At 44.7% G+C, this 25,454-nt stretch overlaps 1 pseudogene; it reads right to left on the bottom strand.

Moving 5' to 3' along the window:
• Nucleotides 1–2,574: 2,574 nt before the first annotated feature.
• Nucleotides 2,575–25,454, bottom strand: part of LOC147737501 (uncharacterized) — a 42,316-nt pseudogene continuing 19,436 nt past the window's right edge.

The raw sequence follows: 25,454 nt of genomic DNA, 5'->3' as shown, positions 1-25,454 counted from the left end.
ATGTTTTTGGGACTAGCATTATCTTGGCCCCAGAGTCGAAGAGCATGCTCACTGGAGCATCATTGATCAAAACTAGCTCCTGAGGGCCATCACTAATATTCCCTGTGACTGGGAGAATATTGTTTCCTTCCAATTCTTCTTCATAAAGATCAACTTCCCTGACTTTTTTATGCTCGTTGCTCATTCTGCAGCTCTTTGAGACGTGACCTTTTCTCTCACAAGGTTTGCACATGGCCTTTCAGCCCAAGTAGTCTGTAACCTGTTGACTGCGGCACAAATTTTGCCGCGGTGTGTGCATAATAATGAGTGGGCGCGGTTCGGGGGGTCCCCTGCCATCCTCCGCACATGCTCACTGTGACGATGGATGGCCGGGCCGTCCGATGCACGCAACAGGTTAAAGTTGGCCATAAGGTCAGAGTTGCCATACCTGAAGCACTTCCCCTGAAAATTCTTTGTGTTAAAGGGCTTTGAAGTGGTGTTCGATTTGGGTTTAACAAATCTATCCACCAGCAATTTGACATTAACATACTCCTTTTTATCACCTGAACTGTCTTTGCATATAATATCAATACACGCTTTTGAATGCTCGTGACTTTTGGCTATGGTCAGCACTTCTTGAAGAGATGGCGTGTCTTTTTGCCACAGGGCGTGTCTCGTTTTGTCGAGGGCATATCCCAACATGAACTGATCTCTTAAGCACTCCTCTAAAGCTGCACAAACATTGCACGTGGAAGCCAATTTGTGCAAATTAGTTATGTACTGTTCCACCGACTCATCCTGCCTTTGCATTCTTCTCCCGAAGTGATATCATTAAAGGACAGTACTCACTTTGGGGAGGTAGTGCAAGTCCAACTTTTTGATGCCGATCACATATTCATTAAAAGTGGCAGAGTCACTATCAGAGAGCTCAGGAAGGTGTTCAAAGAATTCTTGTCCCTCAGAGCCCAAACAATGCATTAACCATGAGGCTTTCCTCTCTGCACTTAAGGAAGTGCCACAGACACGAGCATAATGTGTGAAACCCATCTTTCACGGGAGAGGAGGAACTCCTGGAGATATCAAAAATAAGGGAGGGGCAGTGACATTTTGCATGATGTATGTACTATGTTTTGACCTACTTACTACTTAAGGAAGATCTTCAGTGATCTACTTACAGTGCACAATATCCACAAACCTTATAAGTTGTGCGTGTCAGCGAAACTGCGTGAAACTTCAGCAATTAAAATTTAGGCCAATGCGTACAATCCCAGAAACTTAATTTGCTGTGCGCATCAGCGGAACCATCAGCCCGATTACTGATGGCACATATTTATATAGGGAGGAGTCACTTTAGTCTGGTGCTCAATTACATGTGTACATGTGAGTCTGGTGGTGCCTGAGAACTGAAAGGCACATATTTGTTTACCTACAATTTCATGTATGTCTGATTCATTATTCCTATTACAGCGCCATCTACCTTGAGATGGCCCATCCCAGACCAGTGTGTGGACAAAACACATGCCGACAAATCAAGGACAAAGGGATTGGGACATGGTCTAGGAACACTAACAACAAATCCTACATCAAACCTCACGTTTAACTGATGGAGAGCTAAGAGTGACCTGAAGCGTAATACTGTGAAAAAATAATGTGGAGAATTGCTGAAAATTAAAGTAAATTAAATAAAACTAATAAAGAACTGCGGTGTGACCTGGAAGCCAATTATTTCTCAATATAGCCCTAGTTTGTGATTACCTTACAGTGCTCACATTATCATCCGCACTTGAAGAGATGGGAGCCTGGGGTGTCTGGTCACAGAAGCTCATTTACATACAAAGGGGGTGACAGCCTGTACACAACGCAAAGCACAACTTGTTTATGTAAAGTGCTAGTACACCGAACAGGGTAAAGTCTTGTGTCTCTTTTTTTCATTTTCTTTAATATATCCTGCACCTTGCTCTCTTCTTCTCTTACTCTCATTTCAATTCATCATAAATTACTCAAATTCACTATTGCTTTATCAGCACGGCACAAGTCGGGGGTAGCCACAGTTTGAAGGGGTCCTCCCACTATTATCTAGAAACAGGACTCAGTTCCACCTAGCTCCTTAGCCTGCAACTGATAATTGTTACTTTGTGCCCCAGCACTGCAGACAGAGGCCTCTGTGTGTTTGTTTGTGTGAGTGGCGCAAGAGAGGAACAGAGAACTCGACAAAATTAGGCCTTCTATTTTTAATACATTGTAAATGTGAAACACTTTGGGGCTTAGGCGCTGGATAAAGAATAAAGTCAGAAAACAAATGCAAATTAAAAGCACATTTTATTTATTCGCTGAAAACTGTTTAAAAATGAAATTTCCAACTTCCACATATCTGTTTAAAAATATTTACACTTTCAGTCATTTCCGAGTTTAGTTACAAACTAATAGTGGGAAAAACACATGATGTATAAAAACTGAAACCAAAAACTTATTTTTATATTATTTTATGTTTCTTGTTTTTAAAACTGGCTTTCAACCTTTCACATGAACATCATTATAAGGGCCTGACATCACTTCTTGTGATGCCACTACATGTGATGTCACTGTGATTTGCATATGATAATGGGTTCCTTCACTATTTTACTTACTTGTGCCCTGTTTATTGGCATGACATGGGTCTATAGGTATTAAAAATAAACATATAAATTCACAGGTGTTCAGCCCGTTTGTCTGGTGATGTCACACATTAACATGTATTCGGCTGCTTCTTCTATTTTTGGGTGATTACAAATAACGTGCTGTTCCCCCTCCTTCCCGTTCTCTCTTTTTCTCCCCCTTTCTTTGTCTCTCTCGCTCTCTTTATCTCTCCCCCTCTCTATCTCCCACACATTCTTGTTAGCCTTAGCGTCATGAATGTCACTGCCACTTCTGGCATTCATATGACAAATCATTCAGAAAATTTGAGGACAAGGGACAATCAAGTTTGGAAGATGAGTTGCTGGGAGTGCAACTGATTGTCCTGGCACATATATGCTTTCGATGTGGGATTTCACCACATTCTTCAAACAGAGTCTACTGCTTACAATGACTCAATTCTGGTAAAAAGTAGAGTTTGGCAAGTCCCAAAATGAATAGGGATAGCCAAGTTGGATAGGAGCCACGGGTCACACTTAGTTATAAGGCCCGAGGCACGAGCTGATCCATCAACCGATAAAAGTGTGTAAACAATGCAGCAAACGTTACTTAAAAACAAGGTATATGCTCTTTTATATCTAAAAATAGGTTATTTCTTGAACACCTGTTCTTCGCTTTAGTTCATTACATGTACTGCAGTGGCATTTGTTAATAGTAATACATACATTTTACCAATGAAGTTTCCATCTCCAGAGCCCTGACAACATGTCCACTCTGGGTGTGTTGGGTTTATACGTTTCATCACTAATCCGACAAGTTAGCTGCAAATACCGCTGTTAGTCCCAGTATTGTTCAGTGTTGCTTTTACAGGTTGTGTGGTCAGGTGCGATTGAATGTTTTTCTTTGTATCTCTCCTTCACCAAATAAAAATCAACAATGTTTCTTTTCTTTTAATCCACATTGTACTAGACTCCCACTGTGTATCCTGGTACATCATGTCACTTTGCTATGTGTATGGAAGTGAACAATCACTGGAAACAAACACTTTTATAATTCTGCCAATACTGTTATCTGTTTTTCTTCTTTACAGCTAGTCGGATCTTCTATCATCTGGTATTTCAATGTCCCACATAATTTGAATTTTATCTTTTTCTGTAATTCATTCCTCTCACTATAGCTGCACTGTTCAGCTCTTGTCTATGTCCTCAGGCGGGTCAATATTATTTTTGATGTTGTTAAATTCTTTCTGGAATCTCTACATCTCTAGGATTATTTCCATGTGAGTTAAATGAAGGAGTGTATTCACTGAGGGCAGTGTGAGATCAAAAGTTGACAAAAGCCCTTCACACTTTCAGTGCCCTTATATGGTTTCCCCCTGTGTGTTCGCTGATGACTTTGTAGCTCTAATTGTCGACTAAAGCTCTTCCCACATTCATTACACTTGAGTGGCTTTCCCGTGTGTGTGTTTGTTGATGTTTTCATATGGCTGATAAATGACTAAAGCTCTTCAAACATTCACAGCAATCATATGGTTTTTCCCCGGTGTGTATTCGCTGATGTGTTTGTAGGTCTGATAATTGACTAACGCTCTTCCCACATTCATTGCATTTGAATGTTTTTTCTCCTGTGTGAGTTCACTGATGATACCTTAATACTGAAGAGAAGCAACAACTACTGTCACATTCACTGCAATGATAGGGTTTTTCCACTGTGTGTGTTCGCTGATGTGTTTAGAGGTTTGATAATCGACTAAAGCTCTTTACACATTCACTGCAGTTGAATGTTTTTTTCCTGTGTGTGTTCACTGATGGTTTTGTCGGTGTGATGACTCACTGAAGCACTTTGCATATTCAATGTACTTGAATAGTTTTTCTCCTGTGTGCGTTCGTTGATGTCTTTGCAGGTCTGATAATTGACTAAAGTTCCTCCCACATTCATTGCGCTTGAATGGGTTTTCTATTATGTATGTTCGCTGATGTCTTTGAAGGTGTGATAACTGACTAAAACACTTTGCACATTCAATGCACTTGAATGGTTTTTCTCCCGTGTGTGTTCGATTATGACTTTGAAGGTGTGATAACCGATTAAAGCACTTTGCACATTCACTGCATTTGAATGGTTTTTCCGCTGTGTGTGTTAGTTGATGTGTTTGGAGGTTTGATAAGTGACTAAAGCACTTTGTACATTCACTGCACTTGAATGGTTTTTCCCCTGTGTGTATTTTTTTATCTTTTTGGAGGTTTGATAAGTGACTGAAGCACTTTGCACATTTACTGCACTTGAATGGTTTTTCTCCTGTGTGTGTTCGATTATGACTTTGAAGGTGTGATAACCAATTAAAGCACTTTGCACATTCACTGCATTTGAATGGTTTTTCCCCTGTGTGTGTTTGTTGATGTTTTTGGAGGTTTGATAAGTGACTAAAGGACTTTGTACATTCACTGCACTTGAATGTTTTTTCCCCTATGTGTATTTGCAGATGTCTTTGAAGCAGTGATAATCGACTAAAGCTCTTTACACATTCATTGCACTTGAATGGTTTTTCCTCTGTGTGTGTTCGCTGATGTCTTTGAAGCACTGATAATCGACTAAGGCACTTTGCACATTCACTGCAATGATATGGCTTTTCCCCTGTGCGTGTTCGCTCATGACTTTGAAGGTTTGATAACTGACTAAAGCTCTTTACACATTCACTGCACTTTTTTCTCCTGTGTAGGTTTGCAGATGGAACTTGAGTAGTGATGACAAACTAAAGCTCTTGCTGCATGTGTATGATTCTTCTTTCTTGGTTAGTGTCCGTGGGTCGGGTATATATTTGCCTACATCCCATGACTGCATTTCCTCACGGGCCAACATGGCCGATAGAGCACTTGTTTTTTTCTCACACACTTTATACGTGTGCAGTATTTTGTATGTTTGATTTCTGTTTTAACAATAAAATGCGATTGCCACCAAATATTTGCCTTACTCCTAATATCTAGAAGGTGTCTATGTAGGCGATTGCGCCTTTAGATTGGATTATGGCAATGCACGCTTGCGGGTAAAGATGTATCTTCCTTCAGACTGGTGCAAATTGTGACAGTCTGTTGTATTCTAGATAGAAGAACTCCTCTTTTCTTTACCCGTCAGTTGTCTGGCTCCGCTCTGTTGTGCTTTTCTCATGTTGCTGTTGTTTGGCCAGAAAGCATTTACAATTCAGCTAGAGCACTGAATGATGGCTTGTCGTCATTTTAGAAAACAGAGCACTGCTGTAATTACCTCATACCGATCCCATGATCAAAGTTGGTTTTAGACACTTGTTTATACAGGAGGCGGTTTGTTATTGTTGTTGCCTTATTTTTCCTAAGGTCATTTCTTGGTCTTGCGGCGTGGAAGTGTACAGCTCAGTCTCTTACAATCACTGAACTGCCCTTGATGCTTCATCCGGGATCTGTCAGTTTGTGTGCAGGTTCCTCTGTCGCCGACTGCACTGATGTTTTCCTGAATACTGTAGCTAATTATTTCTGCTATTATTGAAGATTTACAGCATTCGCTTCATTATTGATGGTCATTTCATACAGTCAAGGTTTGTTTTCTGTTGGATGTAAAGATATATAAAATTACTAAATTGAAACATAATGGAATGAAAATTCACAATGTTTAACTGGTTGTAAAAGACATTTTAGGGGAGATTTATCAGCGCAGCCCATCCCCCCCGCGAGGCTGTGTTGCGTGACAGGGAGGGAGCAGGAGAGCACCATATTTTCAAAGATATGGCTCTCTCCTTCCCTTTCCCTTGCGCTGGCACTGATTACAGTGGTCCTGCGCCATGCACACACCTTAGCACCAGAGCGCTAGGGTGTGTGTGTGAATCCAGCAAAGATTTTGTACAGGAAAGACACACTTCCTGTACAAAATACTATGCCTAGACACAAGGGAAACTTTTCCCACTTTGTATGCATGTTGTACAGTGCAGCACATATGCAAAGTCAGAAAAGGAAGGAGAAATGCGTTGGACGCCATGTAGTGTAGTTCCTATATTTTCCAATAGGCTCTACGCATTGGAATAACATAAACGATAGCTTAGACGTAGGACTGAAGTCAACTAGGTCTCTATTGAATATGTTAGACTGAATTGTGAATGGCAGCTAGCTCAGAGGTCACTAGAAACTTTCTTGAATAAACAAGAAGGGATTTGTTTTTGACAACCACATAAAAATGACAACTTTGTTCCCCAAGAATAAGAAATATATCTCTAGAGTCGCGGAAACAATAGATGGCTATTTCACTCAGTCAATCGTGCATGCTTCGTTTCACCAGAGTTTTCAGAGAAAATAGAGAGGCAGGCGTTTTCAATAAAAAGGTTATTTATTGAGCAGTCTTCTTTCTCATGCAAGAGAAGTGAATTGCTACAATCGCAATACTTGCAATGAAGTAAAGTGCGTACAGTAAAAAGAGTATTATGAAATAATACTGTAAAAGCATATTATGGTTTTTACACCATAAGATACATAAAACGGATAAAATACATATGATGATAAATAACGACTATAAGTTCGCAACTTGTGCGTCTAAAATACGCCTACCCCGGTGTACCTAACCTAAGTCTAGTACGAGGGAAGAAGTAAGTGAGGTGCAGCTTAAGTTCAGTATTTTTTGCCAAGAATCTATCCAAGATTTCTCTAAGAGTCTAATCAGCTCCGTACCTAGGTTTTAGAACGAAGGAGGTCTTGTATCTCTCTCTCAGGATCCGATCTCCCAGTAACCTGCAAGGGTAGCAGGGAAACACTGGAGCTGGATTTCTCGGCAGGAGAAAAGACAGCATCTTTCTCAGTGCGTCAGCTGGAGAGTCGGCTTCCTTCGGCACTCGCTACAGCAGGGCGTCAGGCAAGTAGTTAGTCGATCTGCTCCAAACCACTGTTTGTTTGCTAGGGCTGATGTGGGTATATTTATACCTGGAAGGTGCCGAGTTTGACGTAAGGTTGGACATAATAAAGTCACAAAGAACTCGCAGTTCTTTGGAAACTCCATGATTTGTTGGACAAATCAATACTTGAGCAGGGGAAAGTCCCGGACTGCTGAAGGTTAGTTTTTCCAAGAAATCGTTGTGCATTCTAGGAACTAGTGGAAGTAGCCATGCCGTATTTGAACTGCATTGGCCATGTCTAAATATGGTTATGATTCTTATGCCTATATAAGGATATGAAGAGTTATACCTATATTTGGGCACGAATCGGGAAACTTACACTAGAGTTCTAGATTCGTCTACAACACACTGTGAACAAAGAAGGCCTCTAAGGGCTGCATCACTTATTGTGCCACCCTTAGAGGCCCTGTACCCTGACACTCACACACTGCCTTTGCAGGTTGTGTATCTTGGTGCAGAACAAAGTGAAGAGTCGACATGGCACATCCCTGTGTGCCATGCTGTAATGACCGGATTTTCTGACCAGATATCACCAACCTACCAAGACACCACCTATCCAGTCAAAACGTAACCATCTCCCTCCCCAGAGCCTACTTGCCAGAGTACCTAGGTACCCTCCTGGGGATAGCGAATTAGCAATATACAAGCTCATATCATCAAAAACACCACTAAATCTATAGGGATCACTAAGAATATTACTAAGGAATTCCATATCCTACACCACACTCATACCTTATAGCCTCGCGGTAAGTCATACCCAGGCTATACTACCAACCTTTACCTGTGAAGGAGGCAGTTCTCATGCAATTACCATTACACACCAACCCTGGTTGGTGCTCACGCAAGCCGCAGTCTTCCGTCGGGTATAAGCGCCGTATCCCCCCAGCGCATCACAGAAGCCCCAATCCAGCGGGTACACACGCTGTATCCCCCCGGCGCATCACACAACCAACACAGTCCCGTGTTGGTTATACGCTCACAAGCTTTCACACTGATAAACACTGTATCCTTCCAGTGGTATCAATAACGCCGCAACACATCGGCGATCACGTCCTATGAATATCTTTGACTCACTCTGTTGGGAAGTTTCACTATATGTCTAATATCTACTGAGGGTGTCTCATATATAATATTATCCCTTATGTGGCAAATAGGAGATCCAATCCTCACACACAAGACTAGCCAAATGTCTGATGTATAAAGGTTATTCCCTGATTTAGACGCTCCCTACTTCCTAATTATCTGTGCACCACTTACCCGGACGGGATAGGCCTCCGTGCACATAGCAGCATCCAGCTAGAAGAAAAGGTTAGTCATACCATAAGAACAACACTTACACATTGGTCAACTAAGAACCTGGGGTCCCTTTATTACACAATATAACATCACAATAACTAGAAGTAAAAGGGAATAGATAATACACAGATCTATGGGGTCTCTTTATTAGAATAGCACACAAGTTATTAACACATTCACATATAGCAGTGTAGCTGAAAAGGAAAAGAATGAATTATAACAGGACTGCACACCGCTGCAAGAAAAGAGATTAATACAGTAGGGAATATATATATATAGCCTAAAGCATAAAGGAAAAGGTTAATGCATAGATTTATGGGCACTAATATAACAGGACAGATATCACCTGATTAGTATGAAGTCTTGCGCTAGCTGTCATCTGGGTTCTTCCTCTGCCTTTGTTCATCTTAGAATCTCCCCTGCACTCTTGGACACACATCTGCGTCCATCACTTCTGCACTGGATTCCTCTCTCCCACGAACTGCCTTCATTTCACTTCCCAGCTTCAATCTAATGGTATAGTTCCTGCTGCTCTGATATCCATCTGCTTCACTGCTTTTTCACTCGGTCTGATTATCCCAGCATGTCCTACTCACTCCAGCTGCCTCCACAGATTAATCCACAATATAGCTCAGTCTCTTATCACTCCAAAGTCCAGCTGTTAACTGCCTGCTTCAACTGATCTCTCATGATGTAACTCCATTCGGTCTCACTCTGTATGCATCTCTGCCTGCGTCCACATAAGTGTCTGCCAGAATCAAACTGCCAACTCCTCCTCTCTGCCTTGTAACTGCTCCTGACAAGTAACACTCTCTCTCTCTCTGGCTGTAACTCCTCCTGATCACTGCTCTTCCAACTGAACGTTCTTCCAACTGACCAACTGACTCCAACTCACTGCTCTTCCAACTGACAAACTGACAGCTCCACCTCTTTGCACTTTGCTAATATAGAATGCTCTTTCCTAGTGGAAAGTTCCAGTCAGCAGCCTGCCGCCCACCAGATTTCTGCACCACTCCGCGTCAAGGACACACTCCCAGCTGGCCAGTCTTTTGTGGTGTCTTCGACACAGAGAAAAATACAGTCTACCGATAAGGGTCGGCTAAGGCTGGTTCTCTCCAAGCACATAACACCTCAAAGCTAAACATTGCCTCTCACCTACAAGCATCCCACTCTGCCTCTGCACGAGACAAAATGGAGTGTCTCTGGTTCTGGGCCTTACAGGCCCAGAACGGATGAAATAGATACATAACTCTATCATAGTACATACACAAGCCCTACAAATAGCTAATATAAAGTCAGGACTACAGAATCCACCCGCTACTATAGGCCTTCAGGCCTGAAAATGATGAAAGGACACATAATTATGCCAAAGCCCATAGGCAATAGTCAGAAACAAGGAGTCTATCCCCATATAAAGCGGCTATCCTCTAGTTTATGCTTCTAGGTCTGGAAATAGGCCTGAAAAGGACCAAAACCCCTGCAAAACAAGCTAAGAATAGAGATCTAGGATGTAAGCAAGCTAAAGTCACCATCACTCAGAAATAGAACGAAAAACCCGGTCACTACATTCAACCCTGACTTTTCTTGTTAACATCCGTAAACAACAACAAACAAACAAATAAATAAACAACAACATAACCTGTCAACAAAATTAAACACAAAAAGAATCCCTAAAATGAATGACAACCAAGAAAATACCACCTAACACTTGATGTAGGGACTGTAAATCTGACAACTAACTGAAAACTAAACAAACCACCCTTGATCTAAATATTGAAATGTAAATAAAATTGATCTGATAACAACAAAAGCTAACCAAAGCACCCTTAAACTAAATGTTCCTCAACCTCTAATGATAACTCATGAAATCTATTGATGTGGGGAATTGTTTGTGGAATAAAAACAGCAAAGGGCCTAAATGAGGCCTACCTACTTCGGTCAACTTAAGAAAGGATTTGGTAAAATCTGACAAATAAACATGACAAAGGGTCCTCAAAGTTGGGGCAACCATTACTAATAGATCTAGGGCATAACATAACTAAAAGACACACCTCCGAGGATAACTCAAAGTCTAAGGAGACCACCCTTGGAACTAATCCCACTGTTCTAATTAAGAGTTCATGGATCAAAGTGAAAGTGTAATAGTAGGGAAACAAGAACAACCACATTTCTACAAAAATAGCTGGTGTAGCACTATGCATATCAAGCAGGAAATCAGAAAAGGTGATCTAAGTGTGGTGCATATACTCTTCTAAAAGACAATTCAGACATAAGTAGTCTGTCCAGAAATCCCTACAACCAAAATAGCTAAATCATAGACTTAAACTTGGAAAACTGAGTAATAGTAGACCATGGCAATAGGCAAAGGTCATAAATCATTTAACTCAAGAAACAGTTTGCACATAATCCCTCTGTATCAATCTGTGGAACACATGTGTGCACCATCATTCAGAACACTGCTTTTCCTTCATTGGCAAAACTGTTTTATAGAAAACAGCAAACTATCAAGTATGTGAGAGATAGACAAGTGTAAAGTCAATCTGTATCAATGATAGAATCGCGTAGCATACTAAAATCAAAAACATCAGGATGATTGTTGATGTGTATCACAGGGCATCAGATTACTAAAGCAGCTTCACTAATTATACACTGCACCCTATGACTTTTAAACAGTATCATTCACATATATCAAAAGGAATCATTGAACCAAAGGCCTAATCATGAATGTGGCACTGCATCTTTTAAACTGGAAAAACAAAACACAGCATATTATTCAACCACTGACAGGACTGGAAAAGAAAAACTATTATTGGCATTGGGGCCTGCGTGGTAAATGCAAAAGTGGCATCAAAGGGCATATAACTGAATGTCCATCTGAAATAAAAACATGGGAAAAATGAAAGGCTCAGGAATGCAGGCCAAGAAATTACATTGTAGACTCCTTTGATTACAACCGAATAAAAATGAGTTCTTTTACAGAAAATTTCTTTTTTGGTAGTCCTATTGGCTTTGTCAAAAATATATTTTTTTAGGAAATCCAATCCTGTATAGAGTTTCAACCTGACTGCTGATGCAGCCATCTGTAGATTCTAAAAAGTTATATTTAAGTGCATAGTTCATTTCAATAATTCTTCATTGGTTTCTCCTTTAAAAGTTTCTTCGTGTAGGCCACAACCCTCTGTCTTCATCTCAACCAGGAAGCGCTCCATCCGTAGTCATCAACTCCAGCCACCGTCAGCTGTCCGGTCTGGTCCCAGGCTTGGGGGGTGATTTGGGAAAGGGTCACACACACTCGAAAATAAAAAAGCTCACCATTCCAAAATAACAAACGAATCACACATACGGGGCCCCCATACAAAGCATTTGTAAATACAAATAAAACAGTATCATCAATCTTGCAAAAACAAATTTTCAATTTGGGAACACCCCTTTTACTTTCATCTCTGTACGAAACCTTAATTTTAACAATACTCTTATAAATCCAAGAAACGATTTAAACATTCTACCCACAACATATCCTCTAAATGTATTTAAATAAAATCTATGTTCTATTAGCATTACTAACAGGGTTTGCTTACTTTCATCCCACTCCTTTGAGAAGCAGCCCCCACCTTCAGAAAGATGTCTCAGTGTTTTGAATCAGTTCCAACCATAATAAGACAGGCTACCAGCCCACACTACCTCATAGCACCTCCCCCTGGATGAGATCACTTAATTAAAAAAAATGACAGCCACAGGAAGGGCGCACCCTCACAGGCTTCACTCATTTCAATTAAAAGATGCTGTATGTCCGGAGAGCAGATTATCCTCCACCCTTTTCAAAACAGTGAACGCAGAAAGCTTCTGAATATTTGCCAAGAATAACACAGCAAAGGCCGGTCTGCTAGCAGCTCCGGAAAAAGTACCCCTCCTTCACAGAACACTCTTAGAGCTCGCTCGGCAGAGTTTATCAGTCAAGGTCACAAAAACAAATTCCTCCTGTCTACAAAAACATATTCGTTCTCAGGCTTACAAAGAAACCCTGTAACACTGCACAGTTATTTCTAACTAATTTAAGCAAGCAAAAAGAACACGAAGAAAGGCAACTTTTTAAAACATGAATTAATAAAGACATTTCTACAACCTGAAACACATGACAGCATTCTGAATTAAAAAGTATTATATTTCTGCAGCCTAATGAAAAAACGAATTTAAGACAAACTAAATACCATTATTCACTGTTACCAGCTGTAAAGGAAAACATTAAACAGAGAAAATAAATGCATTGCAGCAACGTACACTTTTTCAAAAGAACACTTGGGATACCATTAATTTAAAAAGAGGGGCACAGCATAACCAGGAATTTAAAATGAGCGTAACATTTACTATTGTACTGACATATATATTTTATGCAGAAAACTATTTTATCGTACCTGAGTGGGCCACATTATACTGAATGGGATTTCCAACATTTACCTCAAAAAAACAATAAAAAAAAAAAAAACAATAAACAAACTCACTAACTACCTCTCCATGATTATGGATAAAGATATTCTGGTCAAGCGTAGCCACGCATGGTCAATTGTCTCTGTATATAAGAAAAAAAAGGTTCAAACCTATCTAGAAACTGCATGGTCTAAGAAAAATAAACACATTTTTATTAATGCCAGATTTGGCTTCTATCCAGGCACATGCCACTTACCACCATGGAAGAGACCACAAGGAAATAACATATGCAGGCTTTGTAACCTAGGAGAAGAAAACATCTTACACCTATTGTGTCTTTGCCCGGATCTGGAAATTGAAAGAAAAACTACAATTAAAAGAATGTTTAACATGCGTAGTGTAAGGACATGTAGACAGGCACTGATCGCAAGTCTTAACCCAGAAGATTTGCCGATGAGTTCTGCGCTTGTTAAATTCCTTCGTGCGGTACAGAAGAAATTGGATGCTTTTGATTGACCAAACAATAATCTACGTGAATATGGATTTTATACAATGCAGCTTTTTTTCCTTTTTATGTGTATAATATATATCTAACTTTTGAAAACTGATTGAAAATCCAATTGTTCTATAATTTTAAATTTGGTAAAGTTTTATCTGCTTTTTTGTAAGATTTTAATTAATCAAACAAATAAATAAAATACAAATACGAAAAAAAAAAAAAAAAAAAACATTTACCTCACGGTTTGAGCCTAATAGTAAGGCAAAATACAGAATCATTTGCATTTGAAGTTTAAACATAGGGGGTCTAGCTTGCTGTATGTGACATTAATTAATTCTATTTTTTATTAGCAAAACACACTACAGAGCATCTTTTTTTAAAAAAAAAAAAGCACACGGTTGCAAATCACTTTTTTCAAGCACCATTACACACCAACCCTGGTTGGTGCCCACGCAAGCCGCAGTCTTCCGTCGGGTATAAGCGCCGTATCCCCCCAGCGCATCACACAAGCCGCAATCCAGCGGGTACACACGCCGTATCCCCTCGGCGCATCACACAACCAACACAGTCCCGTGTTGGTTATATGCTCACAAGCGTTCACACTGATAAACACTGTATCCTTCCAGTGGTATCAATAACGCCGCAACACATCGGCGATCACGTCCTATGAATATCTTTGCCTCTCTCTGTTGGGAAGTTTCACTATATGTCTAATATCTACTGAGGGTGTCTCATATATACTTTTATCCCTTATGTGACGAATAGGAGATCCAATCCTCACACACAAGACTAGCCTAGCCAAATGTCTGATGTATAAAGGTTATTCCCTGATTTAGACGCTCCCTACTTCCTAATTATCTGTGCACCACTTACCCGGACGGGATAGGCCTCCGTCCACATGGCAGCATCCAGCTAGAAGAAAAGGTTAGTCATACCATAAGAACAACACTTACACATTGGTCCACTAAGAACCTGGGGTCCCTTTATTACACAATATAACATCACAATAACTAGAAGTAAAAGGGAATAGATAATACACAGATCTGTGGGGTCTATTTATTAGAAGAGTAAACAAGTTACCAACACATCCACATATAGCAATGTAGCTGAAAAGGAAAAGAATGAATTATAACAGGACTGCACACCGCTGCAAGAAAAGGGATTAATCAGTGCCTAGGAAATAAAGGAAAGTGGATTATTAAGTGTAGCAAACTAGTTTAGAACACCTCACCCTATAAGAAAGGAATGTTTCTCTCCCTCTGGTGGAATCAGGGCTCTCTCCCTCTGTCACCACAGCTTTCTCCCCACTGCTTCCATCTGCCTGGTAACCACTCCATAGATCAGCTCTCCAATTCACAATCCCAGCTGGCTAACTGACTTTGTTCATGTCAGCTTACTGCATCTTCTCCAGACTGCATTTCATTCTGGCCAGCTCCCTCTGGTCACAGCCCCTTCTGACAAGTAACTGTCTCTCTCTGGCTGCAACTCACTCTGACAGGTCCTCCAACTGACTTTCTCTGCTCCAAAGACCATCTGACTCACAGCTACGCTGCTCTTCTGATAATATAGAATGCCATCCTCTGATGGAAATTTCCAACCAGCAAGCTACCTCCCATCGAGTTCCTGTGCCAAGTCTCATCTCTCTACGCTCCAGCAGTGGCCACCTGCTATTGCGTCTGGAGTCTGAGGAGCAAAACACATTCTCCGATAGGAACCAGCTTAAACTGGTTCCTGCCTAGCGAATAACAGACTATTTTCTAAACATTGCCCCTCACCTACAAGCATCCCAGTCTGCCTCTGCACGAGACAAAACGGAGTCTCTCTGGTTCAGAACGGATGAAATAGATACATAACTCTATCATAGTACATACACAAGCCCTATGTTAGAAATGGAACCTTCAGAGTTGGCCGAACCTAGTTGAGAGGCCTTCTGGCGAGGTCCTCCCCTACGATCGTACAGATGAGCAATCACCCCCCTACAGAGGGACACCACACAAGGCTAGATTCCTAATATCTTTATAAGTAGTTAAAGGCAGGTAAACGTAGCGATACAGGCTCAACAGGATCTTGAATGCTCGTAATATGAGTCTCTGAGGGAAAGGGGGTAGCGGGACAATCTTGGTACCAGCCTGGTACGGGAAGACCCTGCGCTCAGCTCTCAATCCTCGAGCTGGGGGGTTCCTGAGGGTCGGGCCGCAGCAGCTCCAGCAGGGCTCTGGTGATGGTTTCTGCGAAGATAGGCCGCGGCAGCGCCAGCAGGGCCCCAAAGATGGTTTCAGCAGAGATAGGTCGCGGCAGCGCCAGCAGGGCCCCATAGATGGTTTCAGCGAAGATAGGCCGCGGCAGCGCCAGCAGGGCCCCAAAGATAGTTTCAGCGAAGATAGGCCGCGGCAGCGCCAGCAGGGCCCCAAAGATGGTTTCAGCGGAGATAGGCCGTGGCAGCGCCAGCAGGGCCCCAAAGATGGTTTTAGCGAAGATAGGCCACGGCAGCGCCACAGGGCCTCGGAGATCGGTTTAGCAAGATGGGCCGCGGCAGCGCTAGCAGGGCCTCAGAGATGGTTACGGGTTCCACACGGATGAGTTCCTCTTAGGGTCTCTCGACTCCAGGATACAACTGCCGGCTTCTTGGAGAGCTGCCCCAGATATAGGTCTGGCTTCCCTTGATGTCCGGACCCTCGCACCTGGGGGTCAGAGGGGCCGGGAGGGGCGCATCCAGACACCCAGCAGGGGGGGGAGCCAGCGCCCAGGGTGGCCGGGGGTGATCGAAACCAGGCGTTGCAGGACAACTGGAGGGCCATCGAAACTCCTTTCTGCATGGAGCTGCCAAGTGTACTCTTTACCCCCTGGTTGGATCGTGGTGCCTCAATGTCGGGGCTTCACGGGGCCTGGGGCAGAGGTCGGGGGGAGGCCACGGGGCCGGGTTGTAGAGGATCCAAGATGGAGTTGGGCTTCGGGACGGTGGTACGGGACAGGGATCGGACCAGCAGAGTAGGGGTTGGCGAGTCACATAGGGGGAGAGTCGGTGGTTGCCCGGAGGGGCGGCTCTCACGGAGGGTGGAGGAAGTTGTCCTCGGCCGGAGGACAGGGGCCGAGGTAGTCCAAGTCCCGCCATGCGGGAGGAGCGTGTCCACGCCACGAGGCCGGGTCCAACACCCTACAAATAGCTAATATAAAGTCAGGACTACAGAATCTACCCTCTACCATAGGCCTTCAGGCCTGAAAATTATGAAAGGACACATAATTATGCTAAAGCCCATAGGCCATAGTCATAAATGAGGGATCTATCCCCATATAAAGCGGCTATCCTATAGTTTATGCTTCTAAGTCTGGAAATAGGCCTGAAAAAGGACCAAAACCCCTGCAAAACAAGCTAAGAATAGGGATCTAGGATGTTAGCAAGCTAAAGTCACCATCACTAAGAAAATAGAACGAAAAACCCGGTCAAGACACATGCCCACAAACAACTGTCCTGGCATACATCAGTCACCCCTCTAGCAGGGTGCTCTATGCCAGTGGTGAGGGTACAGGTGCATGAGCCCTGTATCCCTACAGTGCCTAAGTCTATTCCTGGGCATTGTAAGTGCAGTGCTGCCATTAAGAGTATATGGTGCTGTGAGTTTGTCATTACGAACTCCACAGCACCATAATGGCTACACTGAAGATTGGGAAGTTTGGTATCAAGCTTCTCAGCACATTAAACACATACTGATGGTAGTGTGGGATTTAATGTAAAATGCACAACAGAGGGCATCTTAGAGATGCCCCCTGAAACTCGACCAACTCCTAGTGACCTGACTGAGTGGCTGCTTAGGCAGCCACCACCAGACATGTTTCTGGACCCCTGCGTCAAGAGCTTGCTGCTCTCGGGGCCTGAAACAATGCACATCCTGGGAAGAGGTGCCAATCCACCTCCCCTAGGATGGGCAACTCCACCCCTAAGGTGGGGGAGGAGAGGAGAAGCACAACTTTGAGTCCCCGCCATCTTGAGGATGGGGGGACCCAGCCAACCAGGGACAGGCTCCTGCCCTCTCCCACTGGAGAGTGGCAGAATAGAGGGTGTACCCAACCCAGGGAAGGGAAGGTCCCTGCCATTTGCCTACCTGTAACACCCCTAAATTTAGTATGATGGGGCAGCCTGAACCTTCCTTCCTCAGATCCAGCAACAAGAAAAGAAGAGAAGAAGGACGAGAAGCCGCGCAGAGCTAACAAGAGGACACCGCCCACTGACTTGGCCCCAGCCCTACAGGCCTGTCTCCCCTCGAACCTGATCCTGGGAAACCCTGGTGTGTCCAGCAGCCAGTAACCTCACAAACCCCGGAGGACCTGCCTGCCTTCACTTTCAAGACTGTTTCTCCTGTGAACACCGGACGTGTTTAAACTGCAGCTTCTGGTGCCAGCCAGACACCGAGAATCCAGCCCACTCCACACCCGCCGAACCTGACCCGAGCTCTAGTGGAAAAATACCACAAGGTGGTCCCCCCGGCGATCCTGACCCGAGATCCGGCGACCCCTGACCTGCCTCAAGCCTCCAGACGACGCCTGCAGCCTCAATCCAGAGGACCCCCCCTACCGCGACCAGAGCCTAGTGCCTTTGAGGGTGCAACAACAGTGCATCACTGACCCTGGTGGACCCCTGAGTCTAACCCCAGAACCTTAACTCCCACAGTTGATTACTTACCTGAGAATTGTTAACCTGTTTTCCCTTCATAGGATAACATGGACAACTTTTCTCCAAAATGTTTTTCAGTGTGGAGTTTTGAAACCTAAAAATATTTTTTTAAATCGCACAAATAGCCAAAACGTGTTTACTTACCTGTTTCTAGGGAATGTTCCAGTGCTGAATCTAGGTATACAGCACGGAGTTAGAAAAGTAACGCAAAAGGTAACTTACCTGCAATTTATTGTAGAAGCCCATTCATTTCAATGTACTGCTCCAAAACGTTTCCAAGAGTGGAGTTTTGAAAACTGAAAATATTCTTTAAAAATCATGCGAAAAACGAAAACGCAATTACTTACCTGCTTCTAGGAAATGTACCAGTGCTGAATCTAGGTATCCAGCACTGAGTTAGAAAAGTAACGTAAAAAGTAATTCACCTGCAATATACTGAAAAGCCTATTCATTTCAATGTACTGTATTTGCTAAGTGTTGCATACTACTGCTCCCCTTTAAATCAAACGAAGTACAATTTCTACTGCCTACTTGAACTGCGTTCATACAAGTAAATTATTACTGCAAAGTATTGTTATGCTCTCCTGTGCCAGGCTTGCTTAGTTCTAGAAATAAAACAACAGTATATTTTGTTATATAAACAAAATTGGCCTAGAGTTCTTGAGTGTGTGAATTCATTTGCTGACAGAATGCTTAAAACTGTTCTCTGATACTGCCTCACTGCTTGACCAAGCGACCACTTTAGAGAGTAAAGTTCTATCTAACTTTAACCTCTGCCTACCTCTGGAGACCTTTGGACTCTATACACACTGTACCTCACTTTGGTGCAGTATACAGAGCCAGTTTCTTACAATACCTCACTATGGGCCATATGTAGGTAGCTAAATACCGATCGTTAACGGCCGAAAATTGGAGATTTTTCCGTTACCGACCGGTATTTAGCCCTTTGCAATGTAGGAGGCTGGTTTTAAGGATTCAGTAATTTACCGATTTGTTATTTTAAGGAATCGGTAAAATACTGATTCCTTATTTTAAGGAATCAGTAAATTACTGAATCCTTAAATCCTATATAGGGAGCACTCAAGTGAGTGCATTTTTGGCTTTAAGGATTTGTTATTTACCACCAACTACAAGTTGGTGGTAAATACCGAATACCTTTAAAAAAGCAACTATTTGCCATGTGCCCTAAGGGCATGTATGTGCGCCACATGTGCACACATGCACGATTCAGGGGTGCAGCAGGGTGTCAATGTGACATCCTGCCACCCTTGAACATGCTCCCCCAATTACCGATTCGGTATTTACCGAATTGGTAATAGTGAATGGCTTCCCATTCATTCCTATGGGCCTCCAGGCCCATAGGAATGAATGGGCAGGTGATTCCTTATTACCGAATCGGTATTACCGATTCGGTAATAACAAATATTACCGATTCGGTATTTTTTACCGAATTTTTAGCTACATATGAAATAAGGATTCCTAAATACCGAATCGGTAAAATTCGGTATTTCATATGTACCTACATCGGGCCCCTATATGTCTCTCCCAATTTACCTGTGATGCTGTTGTCCAGTGGAAAAAGCAAGCTACTTCTGGTAAACACCAAAGTGGGCGGGGGCTGGTGTCCCCCTTAAAGCGGTGGAAGCGGGAAGGAGCGTAAAGTGGGGGGTGTATTGTCCCAGAGCAACTCCACGAGTCCCTATTAACTCAGTGTCAAAGCTAGTTTCTCACCTGTCTCGAGGATGAGGCAAGTGCTCCGGACATCATGGGTGCATTTGGATCAATGTCCCAGGCTTCCAGGAACCTGAGACAGGCCTTGGGTGTTAAGCCCCGAGACTGGGTGGCGGTCAAAAGACTACGAAGAGCATATAAGGCTGCTCTAGCAATTCGCAAGTCTGTCCTGAGGGAGGAGGCCTGGATTGATTTAGTGGAGGCTAGTACAATGCGTAATAGCTCAAAGTTCTGGGGCATTATTAACAGCCCATTTCTATCTGGAAATAATGCTAATTTACTGGATGCCCATATCACAGAGGACGATTGGGTACATCATGTTGAGGGTATCTTCCAGTCGGAAACACCACCAACTGAGAGGCAGGAAAGGGTGGAAGGCAAGTCAGAACTTATATTCACCACGCAAGATCTGTCTAAAAATAAGGCCCCGCGCCAGATGGGATCCTGCCAGATCGCATACATCGCCCACGTAGAAACCTGGGTGCCTGTCCTCACAACTGTTATCAATGCTGCAGTCCAGGTTGGCTGCCCAGATTCTTGAGCCTTATCGATTATAGTCCCGGTATTTAAAAAGGGAGATAACAGGACATGACTTACTGTTATAGGCCCATTTCTCTTCTGGACTCTGTGGTGAAGGTGGCGGGTCGCATGGTACTTGACACACTTGTATCCTGCTTTGATGAAAACAGCTTTTTTTCCAATATCCAAAACGGCTCCTCCCTTCCATCTCCAGCTTGGCCAGCTCCCACCTCAACTGTCTCTCCTCCCTCCTGTCGGCTAACTCGGTCTCGGACAACCCTCTCGATGACACACTACTGCCCTCCTGTGAGGCTACCTTGGGGCTGATTGACATCTCACCCACACCCGGGGGACATTGTGTAGTTGCCTCAATGACAGTACCTCTGTCTGACTCCTCCTCCTCCACTGTTCCCTCCGTGTGTGCTTCCACCTAGGCTCGCAGACTAGTACGGAGCTCCTCTCTTTTGGCTCCTCGCCTAACGAACACTCTCCTTTCCTGACAGAAATCCTTGAGCTGTGCCACAGTATAGGTCTCCAGCTCTGACATCTCGAATTCCATCTTGTCAGTGAAAAGTGTGGACAACCACCCCGAAGTAGGTTACAGGATAGGAAACTCTGAGGATCACCTCCACCCACCTCCAGGAAAGAATTTGGAAAAAGCAAAAGGTTAAATTAGAGGGCCGCTGGGAGAAAACTCCGGGTGTGTACCTGTGACGCACACTGAATTATTATGGGGTTCAGAACAGCACGGCTCGTGATCCCGCCGCTGCGCCACCAATTTTATGTTAGACCCGCGATGGGCAAGCCCAGCACAAAGGGGGGTAGCTTGGCTCGGGCGACAAGGCAGGTGAAGCCTGGTGTGTTAAGCCGGTTCCGACCCAATAATAACCCCCTGCACACCACATAAAAAGAAGGACACCACACCACTGTTGTAGAAAAATACGTTTCCTTTATATAAAAGTTCTCTGGGAAATGCACATTCACATTTACGTTTCTTGGCTGTTTGTCAATAGAATAGGGAATCAGTTACTGCAATAAATAGCTCTTCAGGAATAAATACAGAATTAAATATCACCAATAAAAAGAATAAATTTCAGGAATAAATATCACCAATAAATAGAATACATTTCAGGAATAAATATCACCAATAAATAGAATAAATATCAGGAATACATATCACCAATAAATAGAATAAATATCACTGTTGCATAGCAGAATTAATACTGGTTCAGTCAGATAAACAACTTCAGGTTCATTCTGGTATCGCTGCCACCAATTAAATACTTTTAGAGAGAACACATTTGCAATATGATTCACTGTGGAAAGTACACTCTTACAGTTACGTTGGCTTCAATGGATCGGACTTTCTGGGCACACTTATTCATTAGACTCTTTACGTTTCAGTCAGTGCACATTGCACGGGTATCTACAAATCAAAGAAACACAATGAATACAGCATTCGCACTCCGCTGCCGCCAGGGATGGTAGTTCCGCTTGCCGGTGGAGTCTATGCGCGCCTATGGGCTTTGACAGGCTATTCCGATGGCGGCTCCAGTTCAAAGTCTTTAGACTGGCGAACCGGCTGCCGGAAGGGTCACACAACCTTCGTGCACAGTCAAAATAAATGCCGAATCACAGTTTCTGGATAATGCTGCACTTCTCTTGAAGAAACGGGCCCACCTCACATCGGCTGCAATCGGTAAGCGATTCAGTCGGGGCACAGCATTTCTCCCGCTAGCAATAGGGTTTCCAGGGGCTCCACGGTCCTCCCTCCGACTTCCTTACAAGGGGGTGGTTCCCGCCCACATCTACTGCTCCCGGCTCACTAGGGTAGGGTCGAGACGCTAATCTCGCCCAATAAAGGCCGGCCTTTCCCCGCACCGGCGCAGCACCTCACCTTCAGTCCACGCAGGCAGCGCTTCTACGGCGGTGGGTTCGGAGACGTCCGAACGCCCGCCAGGAGACGCTTTACACGAAGGGGCACTTCTGGTGATCGCGGTCGCGGCGAACCTGCTCTCGCCTCGCGACCCGCGATATCTTTCACGATTTCACCACCGGGGGGGACGGGGAGGCACTATAAACAGGCCAAAGTCTTTTGGGGCAAAGAGGCACTTGCTGGGCAGGCGCTGTAGGTGCAAGGTCACCGCTCACGCAGCTGACTGGAACGCCAGTCAGGGACAACGCCAGCAACCGTTGCTACTCTTCTGCCTTCGCTCACAGCCACCTCAGGGGGGTCAACAGGGCATGTGTCAATCTGGTGTCTCTTCTCTTCTGAGTCTTCTGGTCTTTCCCCTCTCAATCTCGAGTCTTTCTAAAATGGCCGCCAGGGTCCGAGCCTTTTATCGCCAGTGCCCTGGGGTGCCGGCACGAGCCAGAAGGTTCTGGCTGTTCCAATGACTTGGCACTTTTGAGGTGTCTATTGGTCACTAGGGGCCACCGTAGTGGGCTCAAGAGCAGCCATTATGTGTACCTGTGGAAACTGAGGGAATTTCTGTCAGAAATGTGTACTTCACAAAAGGCGCCAAAACCTCAAAAGGGTCAGAGGTCAATGAGGCTCCAATGGGAGTCACTCATATGAGGGACAAGGGTGTCCACCATTTTAGGGCTGCTAGAACAGGGTAACCATTCCAGTTTGTGATGCCACAGGTTCCGCCAGGCGCCTTGTACATAGGTGCCAAGAACCTTGTAAGAAACTGGGCGCGAGGAACATCTAGCCCCATGAAACAACACACAAAAAGGTCCTGGTAGACAAAGAAAAAGCGACAAATTTTGGGAGGCACGGGGGAACAAAAGAAATCATAGTGTGAGGGGACTCTCAGAAGCAGACGGGTCCAACACGCGTCCCCCCCCAGCTGAAAGTGGGGAGAGCTACCCAACCCCTTGGGAGTTCTCAACACTAAGGCGGAAATACCTGGAGAGACCGTCTGCATTGGCGTGGTCAGCTCCGGGCGGGTGTTCCACCCGAAAGTCCATTCCCTGTAGGGAGATAGACCACCTCAACAGTTTGGGATTTTCCCCCTTCATTTGCATTAGCCAACGAAGGGGTCGGTGGTCTGTCTGAACCAGGAAGTGCGAGCCAAACAAGTATGGTCGCAGCTTCTTCAGTGCCCAGACCACCGCAAAGGCTTCCCGCTCGATGGTACTCCACCTCTGTTCCTTGCTCAGTTCCTCCCTGGACAGACCCCCTTCCACTCGCCACTCAGCGGGGATAGGCAAATCCTCAAACGGAACCATGTCCTCCTCCGCGGACTCCGGGTCCACCACTGCAGGTGGCCTATCCGTCTCACGGGGCACGGACGTCGAGGCAGGCTTCTCCTGTCCTCGAGATGCTCCCTCATCAGCAGCTGGGTGGGCCATTGTTCCAAGCTCCAACCCACGCGACTTCTCCTCCCCAGCAGTCGCAGACCTGGTACTCACACAGGCCCAATCAGGTGTACCCAGCATCTCAGAATGAGTCCGGTATTCCACCTCCTTCCAAGCATTGTGCTCCATATCATTGCCCAGCAGACAATCGACTGGCACGGCGGGGCTTACGGCGACTCGAAGTGGACCTGCAACCCCTCCCCACTCAAAGGGAACCACGGCCACAGGATAGTGACCCATTGTGCCGTCAGCCAATGCGGCTGGATGAAGTACGCCTGGAATCACCTGCTCTGAGGACACCAGATGACTCCTTACCATAGTCATGCTGGCTCCTGTATCTCTCGGAGCTTCCCCTCTATGGCCATTGATCGTGACACATTGCCCGTACTTGGTAGTATTTGAGGGCAACTGAATCTTTGGAACCATCTCCCGATCACCCAGGGACACTAAGGTGACACCCGCCCACTCCTTCCCCTTATCTAAGGGCATCTCCTCCCCGAGCACTACACTAGCGACTCCCGGGGCCTTTCCTCCAGTGGGAGGGGGTGGTCTCTTTGGGAATTTCACGTCTCCCTTATAATGTCCAACACCACCGCACTCAAAGCAATGAACAACCCTTGGCTGCTGACTCTGGCCAGGATTAGGGTTCTTCTGCGGGTTAGCCTTAGAGTTGGAAAAGGAACCTTTCCCCTTAGAGTTGTTTTTGGGGCCTTTGGAGAACTCCTGTTTCTTATTATCTCCCCCCTCTTTCTTCTGGGGAGCGCCCTGTCCAGACTTATGAGAATCTCCTCCAGTCCCCTTCGTGGACACTCGGGTACTTGCCCAAATGTCCGCCTCCTCAGCAAGCTTACGGGGGCAAATAAGTTTGCTGTCTACCAGGTGTTGCCTCAGCTCGGGAAGACATTTCTCGAGTAGATGTTCCTTGAGTATTAGGTCGTACAACCCTCGATAGTCCTCCACATCACTACCTTGGACCCACCCATCCAGGGCTTTCTTGGCAAAATCCAGGAAGTCAACCCAATTCTGTGAGCTCAGCTTGTGACTGCCCCTAAACCTCTGCCGGTATTTTTCTGGGGTCAACCCAAACTTTCTGATGAGCGTCACCTTCATGGCAGGGTAGTCTACCTGCTCCTCCCGGTCTAGGGCCAATAGGGCATCCCTACCTGTCGGAGGCATGTACCGGTACAATCTACCACCCCAATGCTTCTCATGGATCCCATGGGCTCTTAAGGAGACCTCATAGGCTGCCAGCCACTTGGCTATGTTGTCTCTGGCTACGTAACTGGCGACAACGTCCTTTGGTAAATGGGGCCTGGGCTCCCTGGCAAATTCCTTAGACTCGACACCCTCCGGAGTGTTGTTACGGGCCTTGAGGTCGAGTTCTCGTAACTTGAACTCATGTTCCATCCTCCTCCCTTCCATCTCCAGCTTGGCCAGCTCCCACCTTAACTGTC

This window comes from Lissotriton vulgaris, chromosome 1_1 (assembly GCF_964263255.1).
Source record: "Lissotriton vulgaris chromosome 1_1, aLisVul1.2, whole genome shotgun sequence".
Lineage (NCBI taxonomy): Eukaryota > Metazoa > Chordata > Amphibia > Caudata > Salamandridae > Lissotriton > Lissotriton vulgaris.
Note: the sequence above shows the minus strand (reverse complement) of the source record. Positions and strands in the feature narration are given on the sequence as shown.